General features: G+C 36.2%; 1 protein-coding gene and 1 non-coding gene across 5 annotated transcripts in view; one reads left to right on the top strand and one right to left on the bottom strand.

Annotated features, from left to right (window-relative positions):
• Slit2 (slit guidance ligand 2) overlaps nucleotides 1-17011 on the top strand; it is a 350512-nt gene that overhangs the window by 127863 nt on the left and 205638 nt on the right. The gene's annotated exons all lie outside the window — the stretch shown is intronic.
• On the bottom strand, nucleotides 779-885 carry LOC132646940 (U6 spliceosomal RNA). Its single transcript, XR_009585264.1, has one exon. It is a non-coding gene; the product is annotated as a U6 spliceosomal RNA (small nuclear RNA).

Below are 17011 nucleotides of genomic sequence, written 5' to 3'. Positions count from 1 at the left end.
CAGAACTCTCCAATATGTATGTTTTTGTTGAAAATCTTTAGGATTTTTAAAAAATTCTGTTCCTATTAGCAAGTGGGTTTATTAGGATTGTGATATTAAGTGCTATGGAGTAAAATAGTTATGACTGCAATGGACACTTTGTGATTGAATGTTTAAACCATGGTTTACAATGAAATAATAAAACATGAAATATTTCAGACACTTGTGGAGAATATGTGTAAAATCTGAGCACTGAAAAACACAGGTCATTATCAAGAAAAATTAGAAATTGCCTAGATAAGCATACAAATGCAGCATGCTATAAATTGAAACACCTGATTTTTTTTTTCTTACCATGATGGTATTCCACCAATTAATCTACAAAAGTAATGTAATTATATGCAAAAATTTGGAAGATTTTTCTGTGGGCACTGCCAAAGTAGTTACGATATTGTTGTAAAAAAGGAAACACACACACACAACACAAGAAATAAAAAAAAAAGTTTGAAAATAGTCAAAGTTGAAGAATGTAGCCAAGATTCAATGTCTGGCTTCAGTACTCTGCACACTATAATTTGGAATAAGGATAGACATATTGATCAATGAAGTAAACAAGGAAGTCCACGACACAAATGTGATTAATCATAGATGGAGAAAATTACTAGAAAAACTAAAAGAGCAAATAACCTTTTGAACAGGTAGTTTTTTTTTTAATTTTTTTTTAAGATTTATTAAGTATGTATACAATGTTGTGTTTGCCTGTACACCTGCACATCAGAAGAGGGCACCAGATTTCATTAAAAATATGTAACGCTTCACGAATTTGCGTGTCATCCTTGTGCAGGGGCCATGCTAATCTTCTCTGTATCGGTCCAATTTTAGTATATGTGCTGCCGAAGCAAGCACGAACAGGTAGTTTTTAAACAATTAATTATTATATATTAAAACAAACCTTGACTCTTCCATATTACATGCAAACATTAACTCATAAATCAAAAGACATCTAAAAGTATTAGCTAAAAATCACAAAATTTCCAGAACAATCATGGAAAAAATTCTTAATTTCACATTGGCAAAAGATTTCCTGTGTAATTTTTCCCTTTGAAAAAAAAAAAAGCTATTAAACAAAAATGAAAATTTAAGACTGAAAGTATTTAAAAACTACTTGTAATAAAATATTTATGTTCCTGAAATCACAAGTCAGTGGTATGGTAAACACCTAATAAAACACCAAGCAAAATATCTGGACAGATATTTTACAAAAAAAAAAAAAAAATCTCTCAAGCATGCGAGCAAACACTTGAGAATGTGTTTACCATGGTGACTGAGAGGGAAAACTGACATTGCAAAGCTTTGAGGTCTCATGTTCAGAAGTCCACACGTCTTCAGGCAACTATGTGCTCCTGAGAAAGCAGAACTTACTCCACTTCACATTCTGGTCAGGACGAAAGATGAATCATTCATACCGGAAAACATTACGTTTTGCCAATGTCCAATAAAATTAATTTTTAGTTTTTCATGTTTCAGTATTATACTAATGGGCATTTTCAAGAGAGAAAATTAGTTTGTTTACCCAAAGGGTTATGTACAAACTTATCCATGTAGCTTCCTCTACAATTACCAAAATTTCAGATAAGGATTCAATTGTTAATTAGCACTTTACCAGTGATTAAAAGTATGTGTATATGTACAGCAGATTATGCCGGGTTAACAGACTCTCATATTATGTGAGAGAAGCCAGCAAATGCAATAACACACCGTGATTTCACGTGTGGTGTTTAAGGATATAGGTATAATGTCACAAACACACCAGGGGGTGTCAGGGGTGGAATGAGATTGGGGGATTAGTCTACAGGTTGTCAGGAAGGAACTTCGGGATAACATACTATGATGACAGTTTGAGTAATAAATTACTGGCCATAATTTGTTAAAACTGTTAGAACTGTACACTTAAACTTAGCTAAGTATTGTTCGTAAATTATACTTCAGCCTCACAGACTTAAAATAAGATATAAGGATCTATATTCAGACAAATCTTAACAAGTAGACTGTCAGTTGTACTATTAAGGAGATTTCTCAATAATTGGTTCAAAATTGTAGGCTGCTGAGGTGGATCAAAGCTAACTAAGAAAAGAACTTACTATTGTTTCAGAGAAAAAAACTGCTGAGGGATAATCCTGGAATAGAAGCACATACGGGGAACCGTGCATCATAGTCAGAAGCAGAAAGCTTTTGTTATTTAATGAAATTGGGCCAAGCAACAGCACTTGGTAACTACAGTGGTGGTGACACGTTGCGTATATACCTGTACAGATTCAAATAAAACTAAATAGGTTCCTCTATAGCCTGAAGGTCCTAAGTATCTGAGAGATGATCTGCCCGTGGGAAAAAGACACCTGAGTCATTAAAGGTGTAAGACTGAAGTAATCAAAAAACACAAACATTGTTCAGAAAGCAAAAGAACTCTAAAGTCCTCCACATTACTCTACAGGCCTACCTACCTTTATCTGGGATGTCTTTGGGGGACCTGTATATTTTGTAACTCACTCACTGGCATTTTCCAGGGTGAAACTCCTCTGGAACATTTTTAAACTATTTATGGCACAGGTAAGTGTATTCAGGTTTTTTGTAGAGTGAGTGGCTTGTAGTAGACATTCAGTAAATATTCATTAAGTAAATGTATGATAAAATTAATAACTGAATGGATGGAGATAGGAATAACTGAAATCTCGAAAGTTCTGTGGGTCATTCAGGGTTGCAGAGCCTGGCACTGTTACAGGAGCAGGGTAGGAGCAGTAGGAGCCAAGGGCGCAGTCAGCATTTCTCTCTTTGGGAAGAGATCAAAGAGAGAAAACCTGACCACCAGGTCACAAATCATCTTCACTGACTAAAATCCCCCCCCCCTTTTTCTCCTTTTAGGAAATAAAAGCAGTAGCTGGAGTTACTACCACATTATTGTAACCAGCTTATTCCTCTTCCTCCTCTACTTCCTCCTTTTCTGCTTCTTTTCTCCTAGTCCTCCTCTCTCTTCCTCCTCCTCAAAATCATACATTGTGAATCAGGCTGCTCTTTCCCATGCCTCATGCTCCAGTGTATTGGGATTACTTTTTCCCCACACCTACATGACTCCTTAAGGTCTTAAGACATGCTGAAAAAAAAAAATGTTACTGTTTAGTAAGCCAGAAACTCACACACCAATTCATTATAAACTACTCAGTTAAAATTAATTAAACCTCATTGTAATTACTATCCTGCTTGATTGAAGAAAATGAAGGCAATGGTGTTCTTTCAAGAAATGTGAGTACTCTTACAAGAGTATGGTCATACTCTCTTTTTGAAATTGCATGTTCTTTATTCAAGGTTGCTCATACCTGTCTGTCTACTTGTAGGTGCTCTTACAGATCTACTCCTTCATAATTGAATAATGTATCTTTTAAAATTAATCTATATCTAAGTTATCTGGAATCTTCTCATTGCTTACAGTACTAGAACTAGAACCTACGGTGTAACCTAGACTCACAAATCTAATTCCAACATTTGGAAATCCAGAGGATCACCAGGAACTTGAGTCCATTCTGGGTGGAATAGTGAGCTTTGGACCAACTGGGCTCCAGTGAGGTTCTGTCTCAAAAATACAACAACCAGGATACCAAAAGTAATCAGAAAAAGTAAGCAAAATCAAATAATTTGATTGGTATATACATACATTTTTTATTGCAAATAGTGTGTGTGTGTGTGTTTGTGCATTTGTGTGCACACTTGATTTGTAGGAGAATAATTTTCACTTACTTAGGCCTGTTGACTATTTGTTGAGCATAATTCTATTATGCTGAATTATCTGATTTTCCCACATAGAGCTGATTAAAGCAAGCAAATTAAAGGACTGGAAAAAACTAACAACTGTGATAATTAACAGTTGTTCACAGATTGTACTTTTCAATAGCTTAGCAATGCATTGTTTATAGCTTCAAAAAGGGCAATACAATTTTAATTTTGCTAAAATATGTTTATCGATAAGGAATTATCTTTGTCATAAGTTAGCTCACTGTACCTTTATAATTTAAAAAGAATCAGAAACTGGGGCTACAGAGTTGGTTTTTTGGTTAAGAACATTTGGTGCTTCTCCATGAGACCCAATTTAGTTCCCAAAACCAAATTGCAGCAGAAATTAAGGGATTTTTAAAACTCCTTAGATAATGTAGATCATTAATAAAATATTATTGTTTCCTATCAGAAGCACAATTCCCAAATACAAAGTGAACACTGTACAATAATGTCACCACTTACTATGGAGAGCATTTCTTTAAAATGCTTAAACTGTCAAGTAAACAATGGAAAGTAATATTATTTACCATTTTTAGAAATATTTTGGCTGAAAAAGAACTCAGGTAGGTTCTGAGGGCAGCATTTGTACTCAATTTTGAAGGCAACTTTTGTAGTAAGTCTCTTGAATTATTCCTGTTATTGGTGACTGGAAAACTCCGCAGCACATAGATGAACAGAATACTGGGCCAATGAGTGTCTTTAGACACAGCAGAACAAGAGCTAGAAGAGATATGTGATGGATGCCACAATGGGCCATCCCTGGATTTGGAGGGAGCTGCCAGTGGTCAGTGCGCTCTGGGAGCGAACGGGTGGAGGAGAGAAGTGGGCAACAGCAAGGAAGGGCAAGCCTCTGTCCCCTAGCCACACATAACTGAACGCTCCCAGCTCCAGTGAGCCTGAAAATGACCTCTCCTTTAGTGCCTCCATAGAGAAGGGGAGCTCTGTGGACATCTGCTCTATACCACGCTACCACGGACAAGTCCTACACCTACTAACAAGTCCAATGGAAAATCTTTGTATTTGCAGCTGTAAATACTGGGAAAACATTGTAATTGAAAACTTATGAGACTAGAATGATAAGTAGCATCTGTGGGAAAATATGTAGATCATACTTACAGGTGAAGGGCTGGATTCAAAAATTTCTCTTTAAAAGCATTTATTTTATTTTATTTCATTTAATTTTACGTGGATGGATGTTGGCCTGAATTTATGCCTGTGCATCCTGTGGATGCCTGGTGTCCTAGGAGGCCAGATGAGGTCGCTGGATCTGCTGTGACTGGGCTTACAGATAGTTATGAACCACCAAGTAAATGTTGGGAATCAAACCTGGATCCTTTGGAAGAGCAGCCAGTGCTGGTAACTGCTGAGTCATCTTTCTAGCACTAAATGTGTTTCTTATATGTAATGTTCCTATCAGAAGCACAATTCTAAAATACCAAATAAACACATTTCTGGCTTTGTGATATGAAATATTTGTTTGTCAAATGGGAGGGTTAAAAGTGAAAAGCCAAAATTAGTTTAGTAGAAAATATTTACAGATCAAATCGGGGAAAGTCATGTTCTTTGAATATATAAATAAATTACAAAATTCTCAAGCAGGAACAGCTAGCACAGTGAGAAGTGACCTCTGAGGTAAATCTTGACCATGCATAGGTTATAGACAGAACAAAGAAACTGAAAGGGAAACAAGATTCTCAGGAAGAAGAGATGAATTAAAAATACTATAGAAATAAGCAAAATTGGGGTTAAGTATATGATGTTAAACTCATTGTAGGTTTTCTTACAATGCTGTTTAGTTTTTTTCTGTAGGTTTGTGTGTGCTTCTGGGGTGGGTAACTATTAATTCTTATCTTTCTAAAACATGATCACCAAATGAGATCATTTCTGTAGCTGTAATTTTAATTCTACGTTATCGTGAGAGGTGTCATTATCCTAAAAAATGTCATTGTAATTATTATTATGAGTTACTACACCATCGTCAATACAGGATATTGTAATTATTAGTGTTGACGATGAGTTAGTATGTTTTCATCAAAATAAAATAAAAACAGGCAAATAGCATATAAACATTATTTTGAAAATAGTTTTGAGTTTGCAGTGTTAACAAATTCTTAGAACCTGCTCTGAGAGTGTCTGCTCTAAAATGGTTCTTTTGACATGACTACCGGAAACCGGGGTCTTGTCTATTGCATTTCACAATATACATATACTGTGTGTGAGTGTGTGTGTGTGTGTGAGTGTGTGTGTGTGTGTGTGTGTATTAGAGTCCTCAGTTGACATACACTTGGATGCTTAAAAAGACTGAGAAATAACACAGTTCCTCTTTTACTAACTGCCAACCACTTGAGAATGTTTCATTGCTATGTCAGAATTTAACCCTTCCCAAGTGTCATACATCCTGTCACAGACAAGGGATGCCCCATTGCTCACTTTTCTTGCCCTCTAGTCACTATTGATAAATCAATTAATATTCCTATCTGATACTTTGTATCTGAATCAACTGTTAAGAGAAACAGGTTCATTGTAATAGGGCAGTTCCCAGAGGAACACAAAGCCAGAACTCTACTGGTGCCCCAAATTAAAAAATAAAATTATTAATAAAAATCTTGTAAAGTCTTCCTTTGGTTCTTAATTTCTACTTAATTTCATCTTTCATATTTCCATAAATTGCTCAGATTTTATTCTTAGTATACAAGAACACCAGCTACTTCTTCAGAATCAGCAAATGGGGCTTTGTCCCTTAAGAAATTAGAAATCAAAATTCTCTAGGGGTTTCTCAACTTCTTTGATCACCTATTGGGAAAAAATGTGAGCACATAATTCCAATATCTTCTCCTGTCAGGAACTAACTTTTGAAGATAGAGGAGTCTTGATTGATCAGAATGCATTATTCTAAATCAGAGCCTCAAAGACCAAATTAAATAGAGGCAGCTTTCTGATGCAAATACAATATATTCTAGGTAGGACTAACTATGAGCTCATTCAGTCACTGGCACTATTGATCTTACTGTCACCAGGAGCTTCAAATATCAGATACTATAAAAATGGTGAGGTTAGCTATATTAAAAAATTTAAGGTTGATTCTTTGCAGTGATAATGAGGAAAATTACAAAGAAGTGGGAATAGAATCTTCACTTTGTATGCTCCAATATCCTCTGGCCTACTAGTTCTAAATCATGGATTGACTTCCTAGGATTAATTAGGTGTTGATTGCATGCAGATCTGAAAAAAACATTAAAGAGTTACAGTAGCATCCTTCATCTATTTGAGTTTTCTTTTTTAAATCATGAAATGAAGTTCTTTTATTCTATCTTATGTTACAGATTAGAAAATTTTAATTTATTTTGAAATAATTTCAAAATGATGTAAATGACATAATAATGGTACAAAGAATTCTGATATTATTTACTCAGATAACTGAAAATGTTAACGTCTCAATTTGCTTTGTTTGAGAGTGAGAGAGATATTTTGTTCTTTTCTCATCTAGAAGTGTTCTTTATGAATACTTTAAACCCAATATTTATTCAAATAGAGGATGATTAAAATCTACATCTGCAATGCCATCACATTATTTTTCAAATTCATACTCATCGAGTGTTTAGGAAAAAATCATACTTATATATGTGCATGTATATGCATATATATATAGTTACTCTGGAAGGAGGTTTTAGGCCAGTGTCTTCAACATGATAATTGCACATTGTACCATTGACTTATATTCCTGTCCCATCTATCTTCAAATAAATCTACTATTTTAACATTCTAAGATAATTAGAAGGTTCAGTTATTTAATAATATATTGCTGAAATTCATTAGTCATGTTAGTCCTTCAAAAACGTTTAGGAAAAGTTGACTTTCATATTAAATTTCAAGTTAATTTTTTTTTACTTTTTAATTTTTTAATATTAGTTACAGTTTGTTAACTTTGTATCCCTGCTGTATCCCACTCCCTCTTTCCCTCCCAATTCCACCCTCCTTCCCTCATCTCCTCCCTGCCCCTTTCCCTAATAAGGGGAACAGGGACTCTTTCTGACAAGAACTCAATGGCTGGCTCTTTGACCCCCTCCCCACTCACACCCCCATTCCTCCCACCCCACCCCATCCCCTGCCCTGAGGGAGGAGCAGCCCTGCTAGGCCACAGAGGAGGACTTTGCAGCCAGTCCTGAAGATACCTGAAAAACCAGCATCAGATCAAAGGGGAGGAGGTTCTCCCCTATCAAGTTAATTTTTAAGTGAACAATCTCAAAGTTTCTAAATTATCTTCTATATTTTTGTTTATGTTCATAAATAATTCATTTAAGGTTGAAAAAATACACTATGCATATCAAGTAATTGGTCTTCAGTTTTGTTTTTTGTTGTTGTTGTTTTTTTTTTTTTCTTGGTGTTGTTCATTTGATTGATTTTGTTTTAGACAGTGCCTTGCTATCTATAGCATATTGACCTCAAAGGCCTCTTCTTCCTGAGTGCTGGGATTAAAGTGGTTTGCCACCAACACTCATCTGCCTCTTGTTTTGTCTAGATGACTCTCCAGGCCAAACAAACAAATAAACAAAAACAACTTTTCTGTAAAAAAAGTACCAATTACATCTGTTGGGATTGTCCATTATATCAATGGATATATGCTATACACACTGTGTGTGCATGTGTGCGAGCACGCGTGTGCATGCATCCAGCTTGCTACCAAATCCTGCATCAAGTTCTGCAGATTTCTCTTGCTGTTGACAAGCTGAGAACATTTTAAATTGAATCAGTCACGATATGATTAAGCCCACCTTAGAAGCAGCCTGGTACTTCTGATGCGTGAAATAATTCTTACAGGTAACAAGCCGAATGCGTTTGATGGATATAAAAGAGTACGGAAGGACACAAGAACACAGACACCTAGAGGAGTGCCAGTAACGCCATTGCACTGAAGGTTTATTTAACTGGGCAAAGACCGCGTTTGGTGCATGCATCACATTCTTTGCAGAACCTGGCTGCATTGCTCAGCATATAATTGCTTTTATGGCTGATGCGTCAGGCGAAGCTGGAGTTTGATGACACAACTCATTCGCTGAAACCATATTGTTGAAAATCCGAGTGCTTTGAGAGTATGTTTGAAAATGTGTTTTAGCATGATTTGTGATTCTTCAAGTAAACAGATGATAGACTATTGGTGTAAATAATTGGTGACTTACTTTTCTTTCTAAATTATAGCTTCTGTTTATCCCCAGACTGACTCAGATTGTCAAGAGTGGTCTTTGAATGGAATCATTTTTAAAAGTTGACTCAGGACAGATTGCTTGGTGCAGAAATCTTTACCTAAAACTGACCACATTAATGTGCTGACTCTGGAGGAAGGAATAAGAAGCTGAGGCAGATGTGAGGATGGAATTGTATAGATTGCAATCAATAGGATATTAATTCGATTTACAAAAGTTGTCTGTGTGCCGCGGGTGCAATTGATGGCTTGACTTCGTATGTAGTACTTAAGTGATGTTAAATACTTAAATACACATTGGTGTTATTTGATTTTCTTTTTTCTATTTTTAAGATTCTTTAGGAAAAAACAGAAGTTCCATTAGATTTCTCTATGTGTGATTTCCTCCATGTTTCTTTGCACCCTGGTCCTTGGAAAGACATGCTGGAACCAGTGAGAGGCACTAACCAAAAGTATTCTCTTAGCAGCTTCCAACAAGCATTGACATCACTGCTTGTCATTTGTGAGCATGTTTTCATAGGTTGCTTTTGCTATTACAGCTTAAAAATCTTTCATATCTTAGAAAAAATTTCCCTCTTGATTAATTTAGAAAGTAGAAGACTTGCCATGGGGGCCATATGACTACATCGCATTCAGTCAGACATTGTGTCCTTAGAAATGAGACTTACCAAAATTAGCTGTGAGATAAGAGACTCATAGACTCTGCCATGAAGGCTGGCATGCTCTCACCATACTGACCTTCCTTTAGTACCTGCTTTCTGCAAGAACCTCCTACCTAAGGTCATACAGCCATTGTTATTTTCGTAGCCTAGACTTACAACTGACAATCCATGACTTGTCATGTTGGACTGGGCTTACAGTGCTGCCTTGAAAGCTAAGTGCATTGGCACTGCATTGAGGTTCAGAGACTTGGGCTGCTCTTCACTGTGTGCCTCTCAGTCTTATCCTGTCTGCTTGGCTCTGTACGCAGATCTTTTAAGCATATGACTTCATGCACAGTGTTTCTGGGTATTATTTTATTATAATAATGATGACTTCCCCCAACACAGTAGCATCAGCCTCAACCACACAGTCAGCGAATTCTTCAGGGCTGCAGGAGGAAGGATGAGAACTGTCATTGCTGGCAGACATTAGGTGCCAAATTCAATATGTGGTTTAATAGCAGCAGACTGAAAGGATTTTCAGTGACAAAAAGTCAGTGTATGAATGTATAACCATTAAAGAAAATAGTTTGTAGAAATTACTGATTAAGCCCCATTTCAAGATAGCATTTATTATTAAAAGGCTATGTCTCTCACTCTTTTCTTCTAATAATGGATATATATTCACCTTACTTAAAGTTTTCCTTAAGAGGTGTCAAATTAAATAAAACCTCTATTTAAAGGCTTTGCTGGATTACTCTTTCATGCCCACGGGTGTGCTCTGTAATGCTACATTTCTCTGAGTACCAATCTTATCTTTTCAAATCATAATTTTTAAAAGCACTGTGTTCTCTTGTAAAGAGACTTCTGCACACGTATCCTTCTAGCCTTCAAACTGCAGGACCACATGCAGAGAGAGTCCCAAACCTTCCCAAAGTATTTGTGCTTTTCCTGTTTTCATGCTTCCCAGGTCTGAATCCATTAGAAGCCAACAGAGCCTTTCTGTGTTACTGTTCCCTCCTGGCTGTCAGCACACTGTGCATAGAGATAATGCAGCCAGAAGGCATTTTGATAAAAACAGCTTTCAAGATCTTTTCTTTAGAAGGCATTTGTATACTCATTATGCCATTCTTTTTTGTATCCATAGGGAGTTCTGTAAATAAAACACTGAGGTCATGTGCTCCAGTAGCTGATTGCAGTCATTTCAGACAGAGCAATTTTTTTTTTTCTGTATATATCTTGATACTACAGAGCCAGTCATGAAAAAAGATAATCTCAAAACTTTTTACATGAGGATGGTGGCTAGTTGATTTGGCCAATAAACTCTAATGGCTCAGAGACTCTCTTCTGGAAATATTTTCTGTTTGCATATATATCTATTACTTGCCCCAAACAATTTCTTTTCTAAAATAAGCAACATGGAGATCTATTTATCTCAAGATGTTGGCAATCCACAGGTTGCCATTTTAATTACATGGGTATGACTGCTTTATATCTTGTGCACATGAAGCATTTACAAATAAGTATTTTGCTGGATGACGCAAGGTGGAGGTAATACCTGATCTGAGCTTTGGAGGAAGAACAAAGCATCATGGCTCCACGTCAGCATCAGCAGAAATAGACATAGAAAATTTGATAGGAAAGTGTGCTTCTGCTGGGTTCCGCTTCCAATGTGAAGGAATGTAGAAGAATGAGGAGGGAACTAACACAGGATATTGATAAAAACTGATTGGGGTCTTATTTTACAGGCATTAGTGACTACTGCATGGCTAATCAAGAGGTGTGTGATTTAAGTCATTTTACTTATTACAGAATGGGTATAAGGGTGAGCTATTGTATTATTTTTTATTCTTTCTTGTATATGTTGTATATATTTTTATTCTTTATTATATATCTTGAGGGATATAAATAATTGTAACATTGGGACTAGATTCCAAATAAAATGTTGACTTTACCTTGCATGTATATAAATGATAAATTAGTACATATCACACAAATACCAAGATTTTAACCAATAAATTGCTTTCATACAAATATTAACAGTTGAAAATATGAATCTTACAAAAAGTTATACCCTCATTTTATGGCTTTTGTTTGTTTGGTGTTTTTTGTTTTTTGTTTTGTCTGTCTGATTTGAGACGTTTACTTTCTTTTTTTTTTGGCAGGGGGGGTGGACAGTGAGCTTTATTGATGGTATTCAAGCCTAGGGCTCCCTGGGCCCCTCCCGCTATTTTGGGGGCCTGGGGTGGAAACTGTGATGGAGATGCTCAGTGTAAGGAGATGAGTTGGGACAGGGACTCCTCAGCAGCCGAGGGCCTCACTCTTGCTCTCCTTGCTGGGGTGGGTAGTCCAGGGCTTCTTACTCCTTGGAGGCCATATAGGTCATGAGCTCCATCACCCTATTGCTGTAGCCGAATTCATTGTCATACCAGAAAATGACCTTTACAAAGTTGTCGTTGAGAGCAGTGCCAGCCCAAGCATCAGTTTCTTAATGTAGCCTTGCTCATCTTTGACCTAAATATGTAGCATGTATATCATACCGGCCTGGAACTCACAGAAATTCCCTTCCTCTGTCTTCCAGGTGCTGGGATTAAAGATATGTGTGTGGGATTAGAGATACCTGAAAATTTATGATTTTTTTAAAGCACTAATCATTGGAAATTTCCAAAAAGATCTAATAAATTTTATCTTAAGTGTTTTATGATGTGATATTAGAATTTTCAAGACAACTTAGAAAATGATTTAATTGTATATTTTCTGAGATTAACTGTTAATGTATAAAGTTAATCTTATCAAGAGTACAGTAATGTACTTATATGCTGCAAATATTTAAAAGTATCTCCAAATTATATTTTATGATTAATGCTCAGATCCATATGGATACTTTTGTAATATTTTGGCACACAACAAAAAGAAAAACTAAACGAACGTGAACAATGACTTTCTGTTTGTCTTAAAACTTACTAGGTATCCATACCTATTTTTGAGCACGGTAGTATTTAATGATTGGCTTATGCCTATACATATAAATGGGCATAGGTACTGAGATAGCCTAGACCCCTTGCTCAGATGTAGCCCATGGCTACACTCTAAGCCTTCAAGTGGGTTCCTCGGACAGGGGAACAGGGGCTGTCTCTGACATGAACTCAGTAGCTGGCTCTTTGATCACCTCCCCTGGGGGGGGGGAGGGTCAAACTTACTAGGCCACAGAGAAAGACAATGCAGCCAGGTCAGATGGAAGGGGAGGAGGACCTCCCTTATCAATGGACTGGGGAGAGGCATGGGAGGAGAAGATAAAAGGAGGGTGGGACTGGGAGGGGATGAGGGAGGAGACAACAGTTGGGATACAAAGTGAGTAAATTATAATAATTAAAAAACATTTCAAAAAATTAAAAAGAAAACAATAAGTCTTTTATGATGTTACTAGCATATTTTTCACATCTTGGTTGAGTGAGCGAATAAATGAATGAATGAGTGAGTGAGAATGCAACCAACATGCTCATTAGATAGCACCTTAATACCAAGATGTTTATCTTTGCTGATCCAGGCATGATACCTCTGTTGTCCAAACTTCTCATGTTGTGTATAGTCCTAATTCCTGGAGATGTTAAATATAATGTCCTTTTCATACATTTCTCATATAATCACCTCTCTGTGTCTGTCAGTTGTTATCACCGGAGAGATTAATAGTTTGTAGATATGAAAGTGAGATGTTGACCTTTATCTTCGGAAAAATGTGTCCCTTTTCTTATACTGCATATGGGGAGCTAGTGTCACAGAAAAATCAATTTAAGGTTGTCTAAGTTCTTTTCAAAGTACCATATAAAGAATTTTTCTTCCTTTTGTTCCTGTCTGAATTCCACATAACCTATTGGTAGGTAGTTTTGATAAATGTTCTATCAAACTACCTATACTTATATCTTTCAAGACACCTTCATATATGTATGAGCATGTATGTATATTACTATAGCCTAATTGTTTATGTAAATGAAGATACATACCATGTATATGAATTTGGCCAAAGCTTTATTATTGACCCCAAATATAGAATATTGAATAAGTGATTAAATTTAGACTAATATAAATGTACTTTGTGATAATGATCAATCTTGTTAAAAATTTTTTAATTTTTTCCCAGTTTTTTATTACATATCCCAATTGAAGCCTGCTCCCTCACCTCCTCCCAATTCTACCCTCCTTCCTGTTCCCTCCATCCCCTTCCCCTAGTCCACTGAAATGGGGGAGTCTCCTCCTTTGTCATCTGCCCATAGCTTATCAAGGCTCATCAGGGCTGCCTGGATCTTTTTGCTCTGTAGCCTGGCAAGACCACATCATCTTTTAATGTTATGCTGTTTGGCATAAGAAAAACATTCCAGCCAAATTATAGAAGAATATGAACTGGGTTAATATTGTGATAAATATAGCCACGGTACATATCCAGGTATGAAGTCAGAGAGTTGAGGTCTCTGTAAAATCCAGACCTTACCATTTAGGAGCTGTATGATCTTGGGAAAACATAAGGCCTCTGACCCTCAGTTTCTACATTTATTCCTTAGGAGCCGAGGACAATACCTACACCACAGATAGATTTAAGTAACAATTATTTCATATAGATGAGTGAGGTGCTAGAGTGATGGCTCAGTAGTTATAAGTATATTGTGTTCTTGCAGAGGATCTCCTTTCAGTTCCTAGCATCCACATGGAGGAATCTCACACCCAGCTGAAACCCCAGCTCCAGGGGCATCCAACATCTCCTTAGATACCGTCACTTGCTCATACTTACACACATAAGTGAAAAGAAATACATGTTTAGATAAAGGAATAGTACAATATTGAGAGTCTTATTTGTTGTTTGCAAGCACTATAATTTCTTTTTATGTCCTGTTTTCTTTGATTTTAATATGAACATCATTGGAAAAGACATATTGTCCATACAAAGAGCCATCGTCATGACAGGCAGCTCACACTAGAATTAGATATCTGAACTGTTTTACCAATTAGCATAGTAGAGTTAATACTAAGTATCAGGTTAGAGCCAGGCACAGTGGTCAGTCTTCAGTTGCTTGTGGGTAGAAGTGAGAGGATTATCTGAATATTTTGGGTCCAGATCAGGCCATGAGTGGGGAGAGTCTAGATTAAATCACCATCTCACCTCTTCTAAGTATTCCAATAGGTATTCAAGTCTAATCTCTGTTTTATTCCTTTCAGAGGATTGATCTCCAGTATGCCATGAGTACTTAAGACGTATCAGGCAGGTCTTAATATGTAAAACACTTTCAGTCATTGCCTGGAGGCAAGTTACAGTCTTTGGAGGGAGAGTTCTGTCAATCAAGTAAGTGCTAAAGGGAAAAGAGTTACAAAGATACTGGGCAACATGAGTGTGTTTATATAAGCTCTACCACAAACCAAATCAGTGACAGAGGGTTTTAGCCACCATGGTAGATGTTTGAGGAAACAGTACAGAGTAACTGAAGAATGTTTATATGACTGGTATTCTGTGTCTTGTTGTTCATTTTGCACCTCATTTTCAAAACTCATATATATAAGCCATATGTATATGCCATATATATATATATATGGGGGGATTGAGATTGAGATAGAAAAATAAAAAACCCCAGTGGCAAGTGGCTTGAGCGAAATGCAGAGGTGAATCTAAAACTGGGTCATTGATGACTTGTTTTATCCTAAGTATTTTGGTTGTGTAAGTATTTTATTACAACCAAAAGTGAAATCACTAGGTTGGAATTTTTGTAATAATAGTATGTTCTCTATAATGAAAATACTGAATGTCATTAATAGATGTGTGCTCTTTATTTCTGAGCTGTATGAATTCGGTTTAGTGAACGTAATTACAAATCATGCATTTTATTCTCATACTCACTCTGACCGCCATGAGGAATTTAGTTATATCTGAGGTGGTGATGTGCAGAGAGCTGGTAGTAGCTAATCAAGGCATGCCAGAGAAAACTTTTCAGCATCATGATCTAGAAACATAATTAAAAAAAGTATGGAGATTTTAGCGTTTTCAGGAGACAGAATGTGTGATAGCTGACTATTGACAGTTTTAAAAAAAGTGTTTATACCATGGCTCCCAGTTATCTGGTTTTGGAAAATGGAATATAAACTATATGACAAGGAGTCAGATATGAGAATCTTTATAAATTTATCATAAAATATTATTTTCCTTTGAATCAGCTTAGATCAATATTGATATAAATCCAAGAAAACAGTGAAATATGTATGTATTTCTGAAAAGCCAGAAGAAAGCCCTGAAAAATCAGTCAAAGTGTGGAGACATTAACATAGAGATAAAGGATGAAGTCATGGAAACAGACAGGATGATGAAGAAAAAGGACGATAGAATAGCAGCAAGATAAATAAGGAAACTCATAGAGAATATGAGCTATGACCCTTGGCAGAAGGAGGAGCTACTCTGTGAAGCTGAAGAGGAAAACAGTGATATGTGATGCCGCAGACATCCAGGCAAGAAATCTGTGGGGGAAATAGGTGCACTAGAAGGAATACTATTACTAAATCAAGTAGCATGAAGACTAAGGATTTTATGTTTATTGTTTTGGAATGTTTAAAGGGCTGCCATATTAGCAATCCGAAACATGGAATACATGAACTTAGAAAAAAAAAGTGACAGAGTGAGGAAATAAAGACAGTAAGAGAACATAACCCTTGTATGATACTTATCTTTAAAAAAACCTCAACAAACAAGTCTGTCTGAAAGAGAAAAGAAAATTGAGGGGTGGTTTGTTTTTCCAGAGTGTTTTATTTGCAATTCTACATATCATTTTTCTTAGGTGATTTACACTTATATTTATAATTACTAATAAAAAGATTATATATTTATAACCTCAAAAGACATAATTGGTGTGTTAAAAGAAAATGCCTCTGCTAAGGTTCAGTAGCACTACTTACTGATCAGGAAAAGAGAGGTATTTCTAAGAAAAATTATAATAAAAAGATTTATTTTTATTTTTGTGTATATGTGTGTATGTATGCTGTGTATGTATGGGTGTCTGGGGAGGCCATAAAAGGCATGGCATTCACTGGGGTTAAAGCGTTAAATGGTTGTGAGCTGCCTGAAATGGGTGCTGGGAACTGAACTATCATTCTCTGGCAGAGCAGGCAGTGCTCTTAACAGTTGAGCCACTTTTCCAGATCCTTAATGTAAATCTGAAAGCAGTTTCTAACAGAACGTAACTTCTGATGTTAAAAACAGAAAACACAATATTATCAGGTAACTATTTTTAAGTATTTTTAGTTACTTGAGATAGACTGGTTCACTTTCTGGAATGAGAAAATAGGTTACAAGGTAGAGAAAGAAGAGCAGAAACCTTAAGGAACACTAAAGACA

The sequence above is a fragment of the Meriones unguiculatus genome, chromosome 12, assembly GCF_030254825.1.
Source record: "Meriones unguiculatus strain TT.TT164.6M chromosome 12, Bangor_MerUng_6.1, whole genome shotgun sequence".
In the NCBI taxonomy this organism is placed as follows: domain Eukaryota; kingdom Metazoa; phylum Chordata; class Mammalia; order Rodentia; family Muridae; genus Meriones; species Meriones unguiculatus.
Note: the sequence above shows the minus strand (reverse complement) of the source record. Positions and strands in the feature narration are given on the sequence as shown.